Raw genomic sequence first — 16,850 nt, 5'->3', positions numbered from 1 at the left:
ACACACACACACACACACACACACACACACACACACACATACATCTACTGATCACTGATCTGTCTGTGAATTCATTCATGTACTGTACCATACTGCTTTAATTATTTTGAATTACTGATATATTGAGAGTCTGTTTAAAGCCAGTGTTACCTCATTATTACTTCGCTTTTCTAAGCATTCCTATTTTCATTTTTTGTTCTTATGGACATTAATTGCATAAGTACGTGTATCCTTTATATATGAAAACAATGGTGATTTGAGAGTTTGTCTTATTCATTGATGTCTTAGTAAAATATTTCATTATGTTTTTATAAGCATACAATTAAAGTATCAGAAAAACGACATGTAAAATGTCCACACCTCTGCTTGTGAGTCATGCTTTTAAATGATACATTTTCAAATTCATTCGGTAGCTACTGTTTTGTAAGCCTTGTCCTAGTTGCATAGGGTACAGAGATGAACATTACAACTCCTGACTTTTTCACTCACAATCTAGCCTGCAGGAAGGGCCAGTAAGTGTAATCACAAAGGGCAGAAAAGCACCAATACTGGACAAATATAGGCTAAAATTCTAAATTTTCTATTACAATAAGATGGCATTGATTAAAATAATAATCTCATCCATTTCATCATCTAATACATTATAAACTGGGAATAAAATTACAATCATATAGTATGTAAATGAATATTAGATTTAGTGCTTATAAATGTCTGGCTCATAGTTGATTCATACACACACACAAACGGTAAATTGATTTCTTCCTGCCAAATCTAAAATTATGGGTTAATTGAAAGAACCCGCGAGAGGAGTGAGCAGGCCCTGCTAATTAATCGCCACACAGCTTTTCTCCCGTTTGCCTTAGAAATGGAATTGAAGTCAGGAACCTAGCAACTCAGCCCCAGAGGCATTTCCGGCTTTTTGGCTGCAGGATCCAGACGCTCCATTTAATTAGACCTGGACTTGCAGAACCTTCCCCGCCGGGACTTTTCAGCCTCTTCACCTCGAAAAGGAACAGCGCTAGGCAAACACAAGAGAAGCGGATGCCACTGTTTCCACCGTGCAGGATTCTCACTCCCTTCCTTACTCACAGCTGCGCTTTCACCTAAGTGCACGGGTTCACTAGCCCTTTGGGGCGTCAGCCCCTCCGAGTGATCTGCCGGGTCTGTCCAGACACAGAGTCGACCCGGGCTCCGATGGCAGGCTCGAGGGAGATTATGCTGAGCATGGCAAGTGGAAGAAGAGCGGTTCTGGGACCCCCCCTGCCGCTCCCTCCCGGCCCGCACTCCGCCCAGGACCTCAGGGCTGTGCTGGCCTCGTTATCCGACCAGCGCCGAGTTAAGGACTCTGGCCCTCAAGGAGTCAACTCCGGAGAAAAGCACCAGGCGCTGTCAAATTTGAGCGCCTGTGGAGCCAGGGATCCCAGATCTCAGTCTCAGAAGTCTGCAGGGTCCCTGTCTGGATGGAGAATCTCCACAGAACAGAACTGCAGTTCAAATTTACATTTGCCTGAGAAAATAATCATGTAAATTAGGCCGTCTGCCCTTGAGTCTGAGCCTGAGCATCCAAGGACCCCGCGGACGCCGCAGACAGATCCCTCCGGCCTCTGTGAGGACGCTGGAACCTCTTCCCTTCTGAGTCCAGTCTCTTAAGGAGCTGCCAGGGTTCCTTGGCACTGCCAGTCCCTTCCTCACACCCCGCGTTTTGTAAGCACCTGGAGAACCGATCATTTTACACCCTGAAGTCTTTTCTGGTCCCTGGGCCATGGCTGCTCCTGGAAACTTTCCAGGGCTAATGGAGCCTAACTAAGGTTTTTCCTCAGACCTCTTGCAGCCAGCCCTTGGGACGTGGGAGTTCTTTTGTCCCACAAGTTCCTGACAGCTGGTGTCTGATGTGTAGTCACTAGAAAAGCTGGTTTCTCTGTACCTGTCATCCACGTGTTAACTCAGCGCTGCCCAGCACCCTCAATGAAACGGGGACTTCTCTGGTTTGCTCCAAGAAGACCAGAAAGTGTAAGGGACCCAGGCCCAGAACCTAGGCTAGGGCCCCCGCCCAAAGGAATTTAAAAAGCTCCTGCTTCAGCAAAAGTTAGCAAAGTATCTTGTCAAGAGACTAGGAAAAGATAAGCTAGGTATGCTTTATAGCTTACTTATTAGGGAAAAGATAAGTTGGGTAGCTTGTTAGGAAAAAATAAACAAGTCATGTTTTATAGCCCGTCAAGAAGATAAGCAAGTTATATATTAGCTCGTTAAAAATAATAATAACCTGTGTTTTATAGTTTGTTAAAATAAGATAAACTAACCATTTTTTTCCTTTTTACACACTAACTGCTTTTTTTTGCTTCTGTATCCAGCTTCAGCTATATATTCCTTACCCACCAGGATTAACGGCTGGGCTCCCCCTTTGAGAGAGACAGCCCCAGGTCTGGTCATAGACTCTTTGGAACGAAAATTCTTTTATACAAGTTTTGTTTAGGAGCCTTAAACCTAACAAAAGCACCCATTATCCATCTAGGCATTGAGTTGAATTTGTTGGAGCAGGGCTTCCTCTAGGAGAAGCTAGATGCTGGAACCAAGGGCAGTATCTAACCTCCCACTTGAACCTGGCCACCACCTGCCCTGACTGCAAGGCTCATTACCCCTGAGCCAGATTTCAGAGGTGCATGTTCCCTTCTGTGGATCCGATGGGATCCAGGGACCAACTCTACATTTATATATTCAATATTTTCCCATAGATCCCATGTACGTATATTTAAAGGAAATCAAGGCGGCACTAAGTTAGCTATCTTGGGTACTGGTATCCCTGACACGTGTGGTGGGTCAGGCTCCTGACCTGTCCCTTACTGTGGGTGTCCAGAGTAAAGAAAAGGTCTGAGAGGAGAAGAGAAGGAGCATGAGAGCAAACTACAAATGAGGGAGCTATCAGCCACATTACCAAAGCTCACGACACCCCTTTCAAAATCCAGGAACATGCCAACGTAGCCTACCGGCCGTTCTACATACTGAGGTAACAGTGGGGAGCAGGTAAAGAGACTGCACCTATCGTCCTCTCAGACACACAAAAGGAGAAACATTCCCTCTGCGCTAAGCACCATGTCATCCCTCCCTGCCCAAGAGTCATTACAAAATCCAATGACCCAGTTACAACAGCTCGACACATCCACTTCCCAGTAATGTTGGTCAGAAAGAAATGGCTGGTCTCCCCAGGCAAGAAAATATCTTCTTGTGGTCTTGGCCTTATCAGGAGGGTCAGGACTAAAAAGCAGACTCCTCAGGCCTTCAAACAGGGGGATGTGACCAGTGACTCTTTCATGATCCAAGGAAATATGCACTGCAGGAAGAAAGAAAAATCACATTAACAAATAGTGATGCAAATTACTGATAAACATGGGCGTTCATAGTGTCTAGGTGTGCTAGCCATAACTAGAAACATGAGCCAGGGTGATGACAGAACTCTAGAACACCACACTTGTACGAGGTCTACTGGTCTGTTTCAAAACAAGCTAAACTTTACCAGCCAAAATGGGGAAATTCATGAATTTCCTTGAGATATACAAAGAAGAGGGACATTGCTAAGCTGCCTGTTATTTTCTCAACATTTGAAATTGGGAGATCATTAAGAATTTACAGTTAGGCATGAATGTAGCATGCCCACCTACTTAGAAAATGTAAAATCATTATTGTTGTTATTCCATAAGTGATCACTTTGCCTCAGATTTAAGCGTATGTCAATAAACAGTGCAAAGGCAAACTTAAGTGAAAAAAAAGTATATGGTTTTCTTCAGAAGTGGTTTGTATCTTTGTGAGAATTTTCTGCCAGCGTTGTCTATAAAGAACAAAAGGCATAAATCGGGAAAAATTAGCTGTCAGCTTACCTTATGGATGTTGTCTATAAACATTCATTTTATGTTTTTAACACAACTCATCATGCAAAGTATCTTTGTATTATGTGAATAAAGCATGCTCTCTGTAAGGTGCATTTATTAAAAAAAATTTAAAACAGAAGTTCAAGCTCTCTAAGAACCTCAGCCTCACATACCTAAACTTTGCAATGTGCTGAATGCTTGTGCAGGGTCACATTATGTGAACAGTTAGCTCTATACCTCGGCATGCTTCAGGCCATCAAATACCTTTTCCTGTTGTTTACTTCCAGATAGCTTACCACATTCATTTGTATTTGGCTTCTCTCCAGATGTGTTTGTGAGTTTTTTCAACACATATCATTTTCCATAAAGGAAATTTGGTTATAAATGTTCCCAGAAAGAAACCATCGATGGAGCAATGGGGAAAGGTTGCCCATAGGACACTACCAGAGGAGAATGTACAGTAGTTCCACCGAAGGGCTGCCCGTTGCCTCAGGGTTGGCTGAGCCTGTCTATCAGTCCAGCGATGGGCCATGAACTGAGCTGCTGGTCCACAGGTTGTGGCATGTCCAGCTGCACTGACTCACTCCTGCAAAAAAGGATGCTTAGTCACTCTTGCTGAGCCCACAATGATTGCATCTATGTTTCAAAGAGGATGCTTTGTGAAAATTCTCAGAATTAGGATCAGGGGTTATGGATGTAATTCTGCAAACTAGAGAATGCATCAAATATCAATTTATGTTATGAAAATCAAATTAGCTCTAACGCCACCTCCTAACACTTCAATCTTAGTAGACAATTTAAATCAACCATGGCTGTTCCTCTCAGACAATCACAGGGCTATGCACAAATGGCCTGAAATTGAGGACATTCCAGATGGGCAGTTTGATTTTTCTTCCACACGAGTCACTGAAATGCTCAGTACCTACATAACCACAGCTAGTAACTGAGAACCTTCATTTGGGCAGGGATTCTGCTTCCTGGGGCCAAGCTACACTAAGTGCACCACACAGCCTTTCCATTTGAAGTTACTGCCTCCCATGTGTGACACCTGGAAGCCCCAAACCCTTGATGACCCTCCCTTATGCCTCTTCTCTCCCCGCTCCTTCTTTATGCTCCTCGGAAGCACCGATTTCTCCCACATAATCCTGCCTTGACTTCGGGCCATATGCTCAATGTGTGTTTACATTTCTAGGAATTAAAATCAGGAGTGGTAGATGTCTTCATGTAACTTTGCACAGAGCCCTGTAAATATCACCCCTGCCTGATTTCCACCTTAGACAAACAACATAACCCTTTGAAAACCTTTTGAGAAATGCACAAATAAATATACATATTATAAAAGAAGTTATGTTATCATAATAAATGATACTCCCATGTCAGTATCAATAGTCTGACAAGTGTTACAATCTCAAACCTTTAATATAGGCGCAAACATACCTTTTCAACAGGTTTTCAAAATGCTGTAAAGAGAAAAAAAGAAAAGATAAAGGTTTAGTATATATCTCCAGTTTCATAGTGCAGATGTCATTTTCTATTCCCAAGTGGGCGGTGGGAGGAGGGGTTGGGGTGGGGGCTAAAATTTCAGCAAATTGTATCACATACATGAAAACAGAAAGAGAAAATGAATTGCATTGATTCCCAGATTTCTTACGTTGCCAGGGGCAGATACAATCCATCTATCTTCAAACAGTCTTCTCTGTTGTGGTAGTTCAGTAATTGAATGTATATTAGGAGAATTTTATGAGGAACAATTCTCTTGGATTGTTTTTCACCAAAGTTCTCACAAACCTTTGCTATTTTGTGTATGGCAAGAATGACCTTGGCCATCAGCATTACCCAGACAGGCAAAGCCCTGCTCAAAGCTTCAGGAAGCATCATCCCACACACATGTTGGAAGGGAGGGAGAATATGGACAGATCCAAGCAGCACCGTGAGTGACTCCACTCCGCAGCCCTCACCTGGAGCAGTTCCTTGTCTGGCTTACGGCAGATTTCCATGCATTCCTCATACACTTCTCTTAGGTGTGTCCTCTTTAGACACATGCTGTCTTTACTTTCCTTCAGTTGTTGAAAAATCTCTTTGCTTTCCTCTTTTATTCTCTCTAAATAACATTTCTTTTCTGTGTAGAGCAGTAGATTCACCTTTCAATACTCAGCACGAATCATCCTCTTTCGTAGGTTCACATTATCCTGAAGGGACAATGCATTGATTAGATCACATATTCAACCTGATTTTATCCATATCTTATCTATTATTGGTCATTTGACACAGCGATTTGGTACATTCATTGACAACGGAATCTTAGGAACATCTTCCTTTTTTCTGTTTGTTTCCTACTCATGTTTATTTTATTGCACCAGAAGTGAAAACTTTGACTCTACTTTCCTTCAAATATTGATGTTAAAACTCTGTGACTTAATTGTCTTACATTTAATATTCTAAGAACACTTATTACCAGAACCATTTAGTCTCTTATTTTCAGATACTTTACCTATACACTGACTTTTTGCTTTCAGGAAATAATACCAACTATTGCTTCAGAGAATAACGTAAGACCTTTCTAAAATGTTTACTTCCAGGTCCACAAACTGCATACAAACCACAACTTTGTGTGTATGAGTGCAGCTTGGCTCTTCCTGTCCAAGGCTATGCACCCCACTTCTTAGCTAACTTCCACACTCTCCTTAGAAATGTTGGTCAACAGACAACCACCCTCCAGTATTAATTCCCTCCTTCTCACTTTCTTTTCTTTCCTCTCAACTTTTAAGATGATTTACTAACATTGTTTGGAAAGCAAAATAGTCCTCCTTGACCCAAGGTCTTCATTTTGCTTTTGTGCTGTATTTTACCTCCAACAAAGCAGATTTCTTGATCACAAGTGTGTATTCACTGTACTCATTTATGAAACTCTCAATCCTTCATCAGATCAATGAAATGTTTTTCATTCCTAAAGCTTTAATGAAACCACACACTTCCTCTCAACAAGAACCCCCTTTGCTGAGTTCTTTAATTTTTTTTTATATACCTGTTACTAAGTTCTGCATATTTCACCAATTCTTTCTTATATAAAAGTCACATATCCTGGGCTTCAGGTGAATTCTTGTCTCAGTTTCCCTCTAACAATTCACTTCTACCATTTCCTCTTTCCCATCTGGACTCATTAATACAGGGCTTCCTCAAGTTATCTTTCCATGTGAAAATTTATTCTTTTCTTTCTAACAACTCTCATGTGCTTCCATCTATCCCAATGCCTAGATTATGCTGACAATCATGTCCCTACTCAGGTCAAATCATTCACATAAGTTCCAGTCTCATTCATCCAATTGCCTGTTGCGTACTTCTGCTAAGATACTCAGCAGAATTTAAAGTGCAGCATTTCTCAAACTAAATTTATCTTAACCAAGACGAGGTTTACCTCTTCCCTTTTCTATCCTCAATGATGCTCCAATTACAAAACATAACCAGTTTCAGTTTTTTTGAAATTTAACCTTTTAACACTTCACAAATCTCATTTTTCTTACATTTACCTACCATAAAGGCTATCCCCTGAGTCCCTTTACTTCCCATTATTAATTTATTCCTGACCTACCATTTAAAGATTCCTCAGCTGTCCCTACTTGCTTACTTGAGTTTTATTTTGAAATCTTCCAAACAATATTCTCTCTAAACAGCAATCTGAGTGAACTTTCCAAAAAAGTATTGTGATCCTATTTCTTCTTTGCTTAAACTCCTTCAGAAGCTTTCACTTGGAGTCAATATATTGGGTTGTCGGAAAAGTCATGAAGTATTTTTTCTATGTTTTTCATTGCAAAAATGCATCATGACTTTTCCAACAACTCAATAGTTGAATTTCTTAGTATATATTAGATGACTCTTCAGCAATATGACACCTAATCATGCCTGTGTCTTAATTAATGTTCCACTTGGATCCTTCTCTTCATTACAGCTGTCATATCAAACATTAGTGTTCCAAATAAGCTTTTGGTTCATCTTATATGCAGTTACATCCACTTGGCATGCGTACCTCAACTGTATTTCTCATAAATAAGTCACCCTCAACTTTTAAGTCTGACATCAAATTTTACTTTCCCTCGTTCTCCTTTATATCAGCGTCTTCACAATGGAAAACGCAAGGCAAGTGTGGTGTGGGAAATAATAAGTTTAGTTTGAGAGGTGTTGAGTTTAGTTATCTCTTCCTAAAAAGCTATTTCTTCAAAGAGACATGTACCTCGATTTCTGACCTCATGCTGGTGGCTGCCCTAATGTGATCTTCCATAGTGAGTCTTTTCTGACCACATTTAAAAAATTCAATTTTGTCAGCACTACTTTCCTTACTTCCCTTTCTTGCTGTAGACTTTTTCTCAAAGGCATTTATTACAATGGATCATGCTATACGTTTTGTATTTTGACTTGTTAATTGTCTTTCTGCCCCACTACTTCAGAAGCTCCTTGAATGCAAGGAAATTTGTTCCTTTTGTCTACTTCTATATTGGCTTAGAACAGAAATAAGACACAGCAAGCACTCCATATTTTGAGGAAAAAATTTGTAAGTTATGTCCTTAAGGATATCACCTTGAGTTAATTAAGATAGATTTGTTCTAGCTCTTTGTCATTCACACAGCCCTGTTTTGATTCCTTCGTTAGTGCTGAGAAGTGTCTTTAATATTGTTTATACATTTCTCTCAGGAAATCTTTACTTCTTCACTAATGTGAGTGTACTTTTTGTTCACCTCTCCTACTGGTGGTGTTGAATTCATGTTTGTGAATCAACATGTGATAGATCCAATTCCTCAGCCATGCATTTGGGGTCACACTTGGAACTGACCTCCACATTTCCAGTCTTGCGTCTCAGCCCTGCCTCTTATGATACACGTGTTAACAACATAAACTTCGTAGAATCCCCACTTCTTCATGCTTCCTGTTTCTAGTCTTCAGCTCTCTCAGTTACCTCCTGATATGCCTATGGATTTCCAATTTCCAATTGTCCTTTACCATCACATAGTCAGTGAATATCTTCCTGAACATTCCTGGATTTCTTTGCTTTGGATAAACCCTGTGTTTATCTCATCCACTAATTATCGTATCCCATGCTGATAGTGATTTTTCTATAGTCATTGCAGTGTTATAGTGTTATCCAGGAAATAAAATCTTTTAGCTATATACTTTTATTTTAGTTAGCTATCCTAACAAAGGAACATATTTCTCTGTGCATGATTAGAGGGAACAGTTTTGCTATTAATCAGTCACTTCTAGGAGACCATGAACATAATTTTAGCTTCAATTCTTAGGATATAATCACTGTGTGCACCAAGCTGGTGCTGATGGAAGCAGAATCTCCTGCTTAACTCCCATGTTGTGATTTTGCTGGTCTGTCTATTTAGATTTCTTTGATTTTCTTGTGTCTTTTCACACACACACACCTCATTGCTCCAGGAGTCTTTGCTGCAAAGAAAAAAGAAAAAGAAAGCTGATAGTGAAATATTCTGATCCTACCCAAGAGAGGGGCCAGAAATGTAAGATCAATGATGCCTTAGGAGGGTAAAGAGCCAGTGCATTTCTATTGTTAAGTTTCGTTGTCAAGTATGAGGGACTTTTATAACCATAGACAAAAGCTATAGTTGGAAAGGATGTTTCACAATGGAGGAAACTGGCCCTCAAATAAATGTCATCTGATCAGTTTTCATTAAGTAAATCCTGTCTCAGATTTTGGGCTTCCTATTGGTAGTTTTTACCTCTTACTGTGCTGTTAGTTTAGCTAGAAGACAGTGTTTCCAAATAGACACCATTAGATTAGGCTTTTTTCCATCATGGTTAAAATGGCCCATAATCATCACTGAAATTCACAAATCTGTCCACCCCGGTTTTACACTGAATTATCACAGTTCCAACCATGATCCCCATCATCATCACCATCAACTCGAGTTGTAAGGGTTTAAAGTGTAAAAATGTAAGAACTCTAAGATTGAGAACATCCCTTTTTCCATAATTTATCTTAGTGCCTTGCACATAATGCTAGTTAAGATCTGCATGATATGTGATGAATGAATAATTATCTTCCCTCTCCTTTTCATAATCTCTCTGATAGACAGTCTCCTGGATTCAAACTTCTCTCACGGCCGTTACTTACTCGATATTCTTCAGCGACCCAATCAGTGGCACAATGCCTGTGAGCCATATGCTCCTTAGACTCACTGCAGAGCACACAGAGCACGTCTTGGTGACCTCACAGAAGAAGCTCTTTGTCTGCATGTGAACCTCACACATCTGTTCTGCAGAGCTCGGTAAGTGGAAGGCTCTTGCCTGTCTGGCAAGGAATGTCTGTGTCTTCAAAACAATGTTGGTTTTAAAGTTTATTTGAAGTGATGTTTCTCTGCACACAAGGCAACGAGGAGCATGTGGGGCTTCCTCCTAGGAGATACAGAGACAAGACATACAAAAGCTGTACCCACAGCCTATAGGGACATGGCCTAGGAAATAATTCTTGCATATAGAGCAGGTGAATTCATTCTGGATGATGTTGGAATCCATGTTTCTGAGGAGAAAAAAGGGAAAATTATTTCATTATGGGCCTTGAAAGAAGTGCATTTTCTAAACCATTACAAACACTCAGGGGCATGAGAAGTATTATTTACTTCCTGCCCACACAGCTACACAGGTGTATATAGCAGGACATGTAGGCATTGCTTGTAACAGAAAGAGAATGTTGAGGAATAGAACCCTCATGATCTTCAACTAGCGTATCGATAAAGCCTTCCCCTCAGGGTCCAGCTCCCAACCACAACTCCAATTTCATATATGCCCTTTTTTCTCCACAGACCTGGGAATCAGAAGTTCAGATTTGATCCCCAGCCAAAGACTGGGCCATATTTCTCCTAAAATAATGATCCTTATTCTTTTCTCAGTGATTAAATGTGAAAACCATTGTGTAAAACAGTGTCACCCCAAGGATTATTTTTTTAAACTCATTTTATTATCATCAAGTAATATATTAAATTATTTAAACTAAAAAAAATGCTTTTAGTTACCATAAATTGTGACTCGATAGGTTACTTTTATCTTCCCTAGTCTGAGAACTTGAATGGGAGGGGCCGCATATTTGTAATACTGAAAACTTATTTTTGTTCCAAAATAGATACAAAGTAAATAGTTGCTTTATGGAACTGTTATAAAATCAGGTTTAAGACACATCTTTGAAAAATGGGAAGCAATGAGGTAACAATACCCACAGATATTTATCAATAAAAATTTGTGAGGATGTTTATAGACTTCTGACTGACGGCGAAACATTTTGATACAGAACACAAATCCATTTACTCAAACATGTCTAAAATGATGAGGTAATTTGAGGGACAGGAAGGAAATTGAGATTAGCCAGGTGTAGAATGGGTGGGAGACTGGCTAAGAATTTACGGTGAATATAATTGTTTCTTAATTGATAACACAATGATAACATTATGATGATAATAGAAGCTAATACTTATTGTACACCCATTCTAGGCTTTGGATTAAGCCCTCTTTTTAAGTTTAAAGTAATGACATCATTTCTACTACTAAATTCCTTGGAAACAACCTAAACAAAAAGACATATGGATAAAAGTTTCTATTTTTAAGAGAAGATACCAGAAATTGCTTTGATGTAGATGGAGTACTCTACATGTAACGTTAATGGATTTTTCCATTTTTGTTCACTAAGTAATTGTGTTCTATACAGTTCAAGGATTAAGTGCTCATCTCTTGGTAGCAGTCAACTTCAGAGGTCTCCACAGCCCAGCCAACTGCGAAGTGTCCTGGAGTAAAATGAACTGGGTTCTTTGCATGAGATTTTATAGTTACTGTGATGATCCACACCCATTTCCTCCAACTGATTAAGTTATAAACCTTTGAAAAAGTGTTGGTGTACATGATTGGATTTTTGCAGAGTGGAAATGATTGATGCCAGTGATTGAATTGAAGCCTCTTTAAACCTATTTAATCAAACTGCCACATCCAATCTCTAGGAAGAAACCTTGCCTGGATTTAACCTATGTAATCCATTCACTTGTTTTTAAAATAAGTGAACCCCCCAAATACGAACTTCACATCTGCTTTTAAGAACCTATCTTTTAATCCTAATTGCATCAACCCATTACTACCTATTATATTTGATTATCTGCCTGAATCTGCATGTATTTTTTTTCTTGATATTTCTTGAGAAAGAGAAGTCATCACCATTCCATTTATCAACCCAGTGAAGTCAAGCTCCTGCCCCATAATGCCACATACTGCTCTGGCAAAGACGGCCTCTTACCCTTTTATGGGTCTTGTCAACTTCACCTGAACTAAAATTCTCTGAAATGCTATATTTTCCATTAAGTCTACCATGAAACTCTTCCCACTAAGTTTTTTGTTTGTTTGTTAGTTTTTTTCTTTTCTTTTTGGTAACACACTACTGCATCTTTTTAAAACTGCACACACAACAGCTTTGCCAGTTATATTTTAAGACTATGTTGCCTTTCTTATTAATTATAATATTTCTTACTATTCTGCATATTCTGTCATACCCTCTCACTGCATTCAGTGCACATGCATAATTTAAAGATTTATGAAGTTTTGTGGGTTTAATTGTCACATAGTAGTTACATTCTACGTGATTGGGCAGTAAAGGGAATCAGCCATTTTAGTGAGGAAATAATATCATTTCTGATAAGTTTAGGGAAACTGTCTCCTAAGGTTTTCTTTATCTTGGCTGGGTTTGTATCCTATTCAGTCTCTTAAACACATTTTACATTTAGTCGGTGATGGATCATGGTGTATCACCCAAGGAAGAACCCTAGAAAGGAAAATTCAAAACACTCTATTTCCACCACATCCAATGACCAGTCATCATAAATCTTTTCTTCTCATTTCCAGCCATGGCTAGAAAAGTGAACTGCACGAGTCCTCATTATCCATTTTCCTTTTCTGAGGTTTCAGTTCCCCATGGTCATGGCAATCCAAATATAATAAATAAAAAATTCAAGATATAAACAATTCATCAGTTTTAAATTTTGTGCTGTTCTGAGTACCATGACAAAATTTCTCACCATCCTGCTCTGTGCTCCCAGGGACCTGAATGACCCCTTTGTCCAGCCTAGCCATGTTCTATACACGACCCGCCCGTTGGTCACTTAGCTTCCTCTTTTCAGACCCAATATCTCAGTGCTTTTGTTCAGGTTACCCTTGTTTTATTAACAATGACCCAAAGCACAAAACTGGTGATGCTGGCATTTCAGATATGCCAAAGAGAAACTGGAAAGTGTTTCCTTTAAGTGACAAGGTGAAAGTGTGTGACTTAATAAGGGGAGAAACAAAGTCATATGGTGAGGTTGCTAAGATCTACAGTAAGGATAAACCTTCTATTTGTGAAATTGTGAAGATGGAAAATAAATTAGTGCTGGTTTTACAGTGGCACCTCAAACTGCAAAGTTATGTCCATGGTGCATGATAAAGGCTTAATTAAGGCAGAAAAGGCAGTAACTTGTGGGAGGAACACATGAAGAGAACACAGCAAGTCCTCACTTCATCAGGAAATATTGCATTGATTGATGAATAGAATAAAACCTTAGTATTTCTGGTTTAGTCAACTCTCTTCACTTCCTTGATATTTGTAGGAAACTGGCCTGGATTTATTTCTTGAGTAATTGAAAATATATTATGACAAAAAAGTCCTGTAGCGAATGTCTTTCTAAAGCCAATATTTATAACTTTTTTCCTGAAATTTTAGGTGCTTACTTGTCTTATTTTATCACAGGCAGAAATACTGCACGTTTTCCTTTCTGAACTACTTAAAATTCATTTATTGTATAATAAAGTCTGTTATGCCTCCTGGCCTCTGAATACCCCAGACTATTTTTCTTCAGTATCAATTTTCTTACCTTTCATTTTACGTAATCCTTTATTATCTACTCTTCTACAAACCCAGGGTTTTTTTCTTGAAACCCTGTTCAATAGGAATGTTGTGGGAAACAGAGACTGTTATGAAAAAGGAATATTGGCAATTTATGTGGAGAGTTTCTGTCTTATCCTTACTGGAAGTATTTTTTTTTCCTGTCATTATGTCTAATTTGGGGGGACAATGTTGACTCTGCCTTTTCTTTGTACATTGGAGGTCCGTTGTTAGCTCTTTTTTAATGTTTACAAATCAGCCCAGCACACTGGACATGAGTGTCAGGGCCGAAGCATATCTTGAGAGCCCTCCAGTTTTTCTCTTTCTCTGCCTCTTGCTTCGCTCTGCCCCACAGCAGCTCACACAGGACAGGGCATGGAGCCAATTCACAAGTTTGCTTTCAACTGCCCAGATATTAATTGAGGACACTCTGCTCTTAATAAATAAAAATGTTTGGCTCAAAACCATCTATCTGGACTATGTACAAAGTCTAGTGGCCCCCCTAACATTTCTGGAATTCTGAGGAAGTCTGTCCTCTGGGTCACATAAGCTTCTGACCTTCCTCCTCAGTATCAATTGCAGTTCTGAATCCATAGATTCGAGTCAGCTGCCAACTATTGAAGTCATGTAGATTCAGAGACAAAATTACCCCTTTATTTAAGTTCAAAAATAAAAGTCACACAAAAGTGTCTCTTACATATTTCTCCCAAGACTTTTACAGATGTTCCTTACAATAATTCCTGCTTCAGGAAAGGGCCTGATCTCCCCAAACAACATGTCCCTGAATGCCTAGGAATTTTAACACGGTTTCTGGCTCTTACAAACCTCATGACCCTCAAATTTTCAAATCATGTTATATCACAGTCCAGAGAACATCCACCTATAAAAAGAAGCAGTCGGTGTAAAAAATGGTAACCTAAAAGTACTGAGTGACAGAAAATTGGTTTTCCAGGGCACTTTTCTTCCCTGGATTTCACCCCAGGACCAGGAAGGCCCCAATCTCTGAACAACACAGCAGGAGCTCACAGAAAAACTTTAGGAGACCCTGTCTTTCCAGCCGCAGGATCAGGAAAGAGGCCCCTACAAACAGGGAAGTGTGGGGGGAAAGTCCCATGTTTTCTTGCTTTCTCTCCCAACCCTGGGCCAGACCTAGTGACAAAGAGCATTGTGTGGCCACAGTAAAATGCAGAGTGGTGATGGCATGGGTTCCTATGGCCCTGTGAGAGCCTTTTCTTCAGTCTGGAGGAACTGGGAAAGGGGGCGCCTTTGGTTGGGTCCAAGGGTTGGATGCCAGGCCTTGAAGGAAGACGGGGTCAGGAAGCACTAGGATCTTGCTGATCACTACCCTGCGTCATCTGAGGTCCCCCCAGGTTTCTGATTCTCCCCTCCATTCAGTCGCTGAGGAGCCCCCTTCCTATTTGCATCCTGATTTGTATCCAGTACTTAATACAGAAACACAATACGTATCAATTGGAAATAAGTTAACAAATATCTGTATTCCTTCCTCCTTTAAGAAATGAAATATCACCCTTACCTCTAAAGCCCAGTGTGTGCCCTCCTTACATAGTTTCCTTGGCTCGCAGAGGGACAACGGCGTACAACTTGTAGTTTCACATGCTTGCTTCACTTTCTAATTTACCATCTGTGTCTGTAACTGTCAACAATATATAGTATAATTTTGAAATACAGAATATCTGTTTTACTGAGTTGTTTTTTAACATGGAATTTCTGAGATTTATCCAGTGTTCCATGTAACTGTACTTAATCCATTTTCACTCTGTTATATCTTCTATCACAGAAATGTGCTTCAATTTATTTATCCATTCCACCATTGATGCGATTCAGATTCATTCTAGAGTCTTTTAGTTATTGTTTTTGTGACTTTCAATAGTGTTATGACCGCTTTTTCACCCGATGCACACAAATCTGCCCTAATCTAGACTGTTCATGCAGGAGTGTATTGTGCACAACTTCAGTTTTACTAGAGATTAGTTTTCAACAGAATTGTACCAACATACATTTCCAGAGCTTGGAATATTTCAAGTTGCTCCATGTCATTATCAAAACTTCATATATTAATATTTTAAAATTCTTATCTCATGGTAGTGATTGTGATTTTAATTTTATTTCTGATTACAAATGAGGTTGAGATTATTGCACATGTATTTCTCTTCCCTCCCTTGAAGTAACTGTTTCAGACTATTTTCTTAGGAAGAAGGGCTGTATTATTCTTACAGATAGATACAAGTCATTCTTTACATGATTGAGACACTTACCGTTTACTAGTTTTGTGTTACAGTAGTTTTCTCTCAGAATTTTACTTCCATTGTGATATCTTTTAAGAACAGAAATCCTTAAAATTTTTGCAGTTAAATTGATCGATAGTTCCCTTACTTAATTGTGGGTTTTGTTTCATTAAGAAATCCCTTTCAGGGCCAGCCAAGTGGTGCGTTGGTTAAGTGCTGGATTGGAACGCCAGAGGGCCCTGGTTCGGATCCCACATATGAGGGCCAGTGACACTGCCCTCTACAGCTAAGATGCTGAACAACAGCTCAACCTGGAGCTGGGTTGCCGTGAGTCGTCGGCGACAGCGTAGGCTGCAGCCACTGCTGAAGTGGGTTGCCATGGGCTACTGTGTGTAGCCAACAGCCACCGTGAGTGGTCATCCAGAAGCCGGCAACTGATCTGCCTCACCTGGGAAGAGCGCAATGATGTTGCCAACTTGGGCCAGTGAAGCGACATCCTCCAGAACTAAAGGACAGCAACTTGTCTGTTCCCCTTCCCCCAATTCCCCAGCGCTGTTCCCATCCCCCAATTCCCCAATAAAAATCTTTAAATAAAAAAAAAAGAAATCCTTTTTTAGCATAGTCACAAAAAAATATTCTCCCATAGTCATATCTTTTAAAATGATAAATTCATCGTTTATATTGAATATACTTGAAAATAAGTTTTGTGAAAATATCACAGCATATTAACTGGGAAGTCTGTCTTTCTAAACCCATTTGCCATGACTGTTCAGTCAAAAAGCAGGTATCCATACATCAAAAGAGTCTAAATGAGGCTTTCTCTTTGGTTCCTGTGGT

The sequence above is a fragment of the Hipposideros armiger genome, unplaced genomic scaffold (assembly GCF_001890085.2).
Source record: "Hipposideros armiger isolate ML-2016 unplaced genomic scaffold, ASM189008v1 scaffold_780, whole genome shotgun sequence".
Taxonomy (NCBI): domain Eukaryota; kingdom Metazoa; phylum Chordata; class Mammalia; order Chiroptera; family Hipposideridae; genus Hipposideros; species Hipposideros armiger.
The sequence above is the reverse complement of the archived record's forward strand: the minus strand, read 5'-3'. Positions refer to the sequence as shown.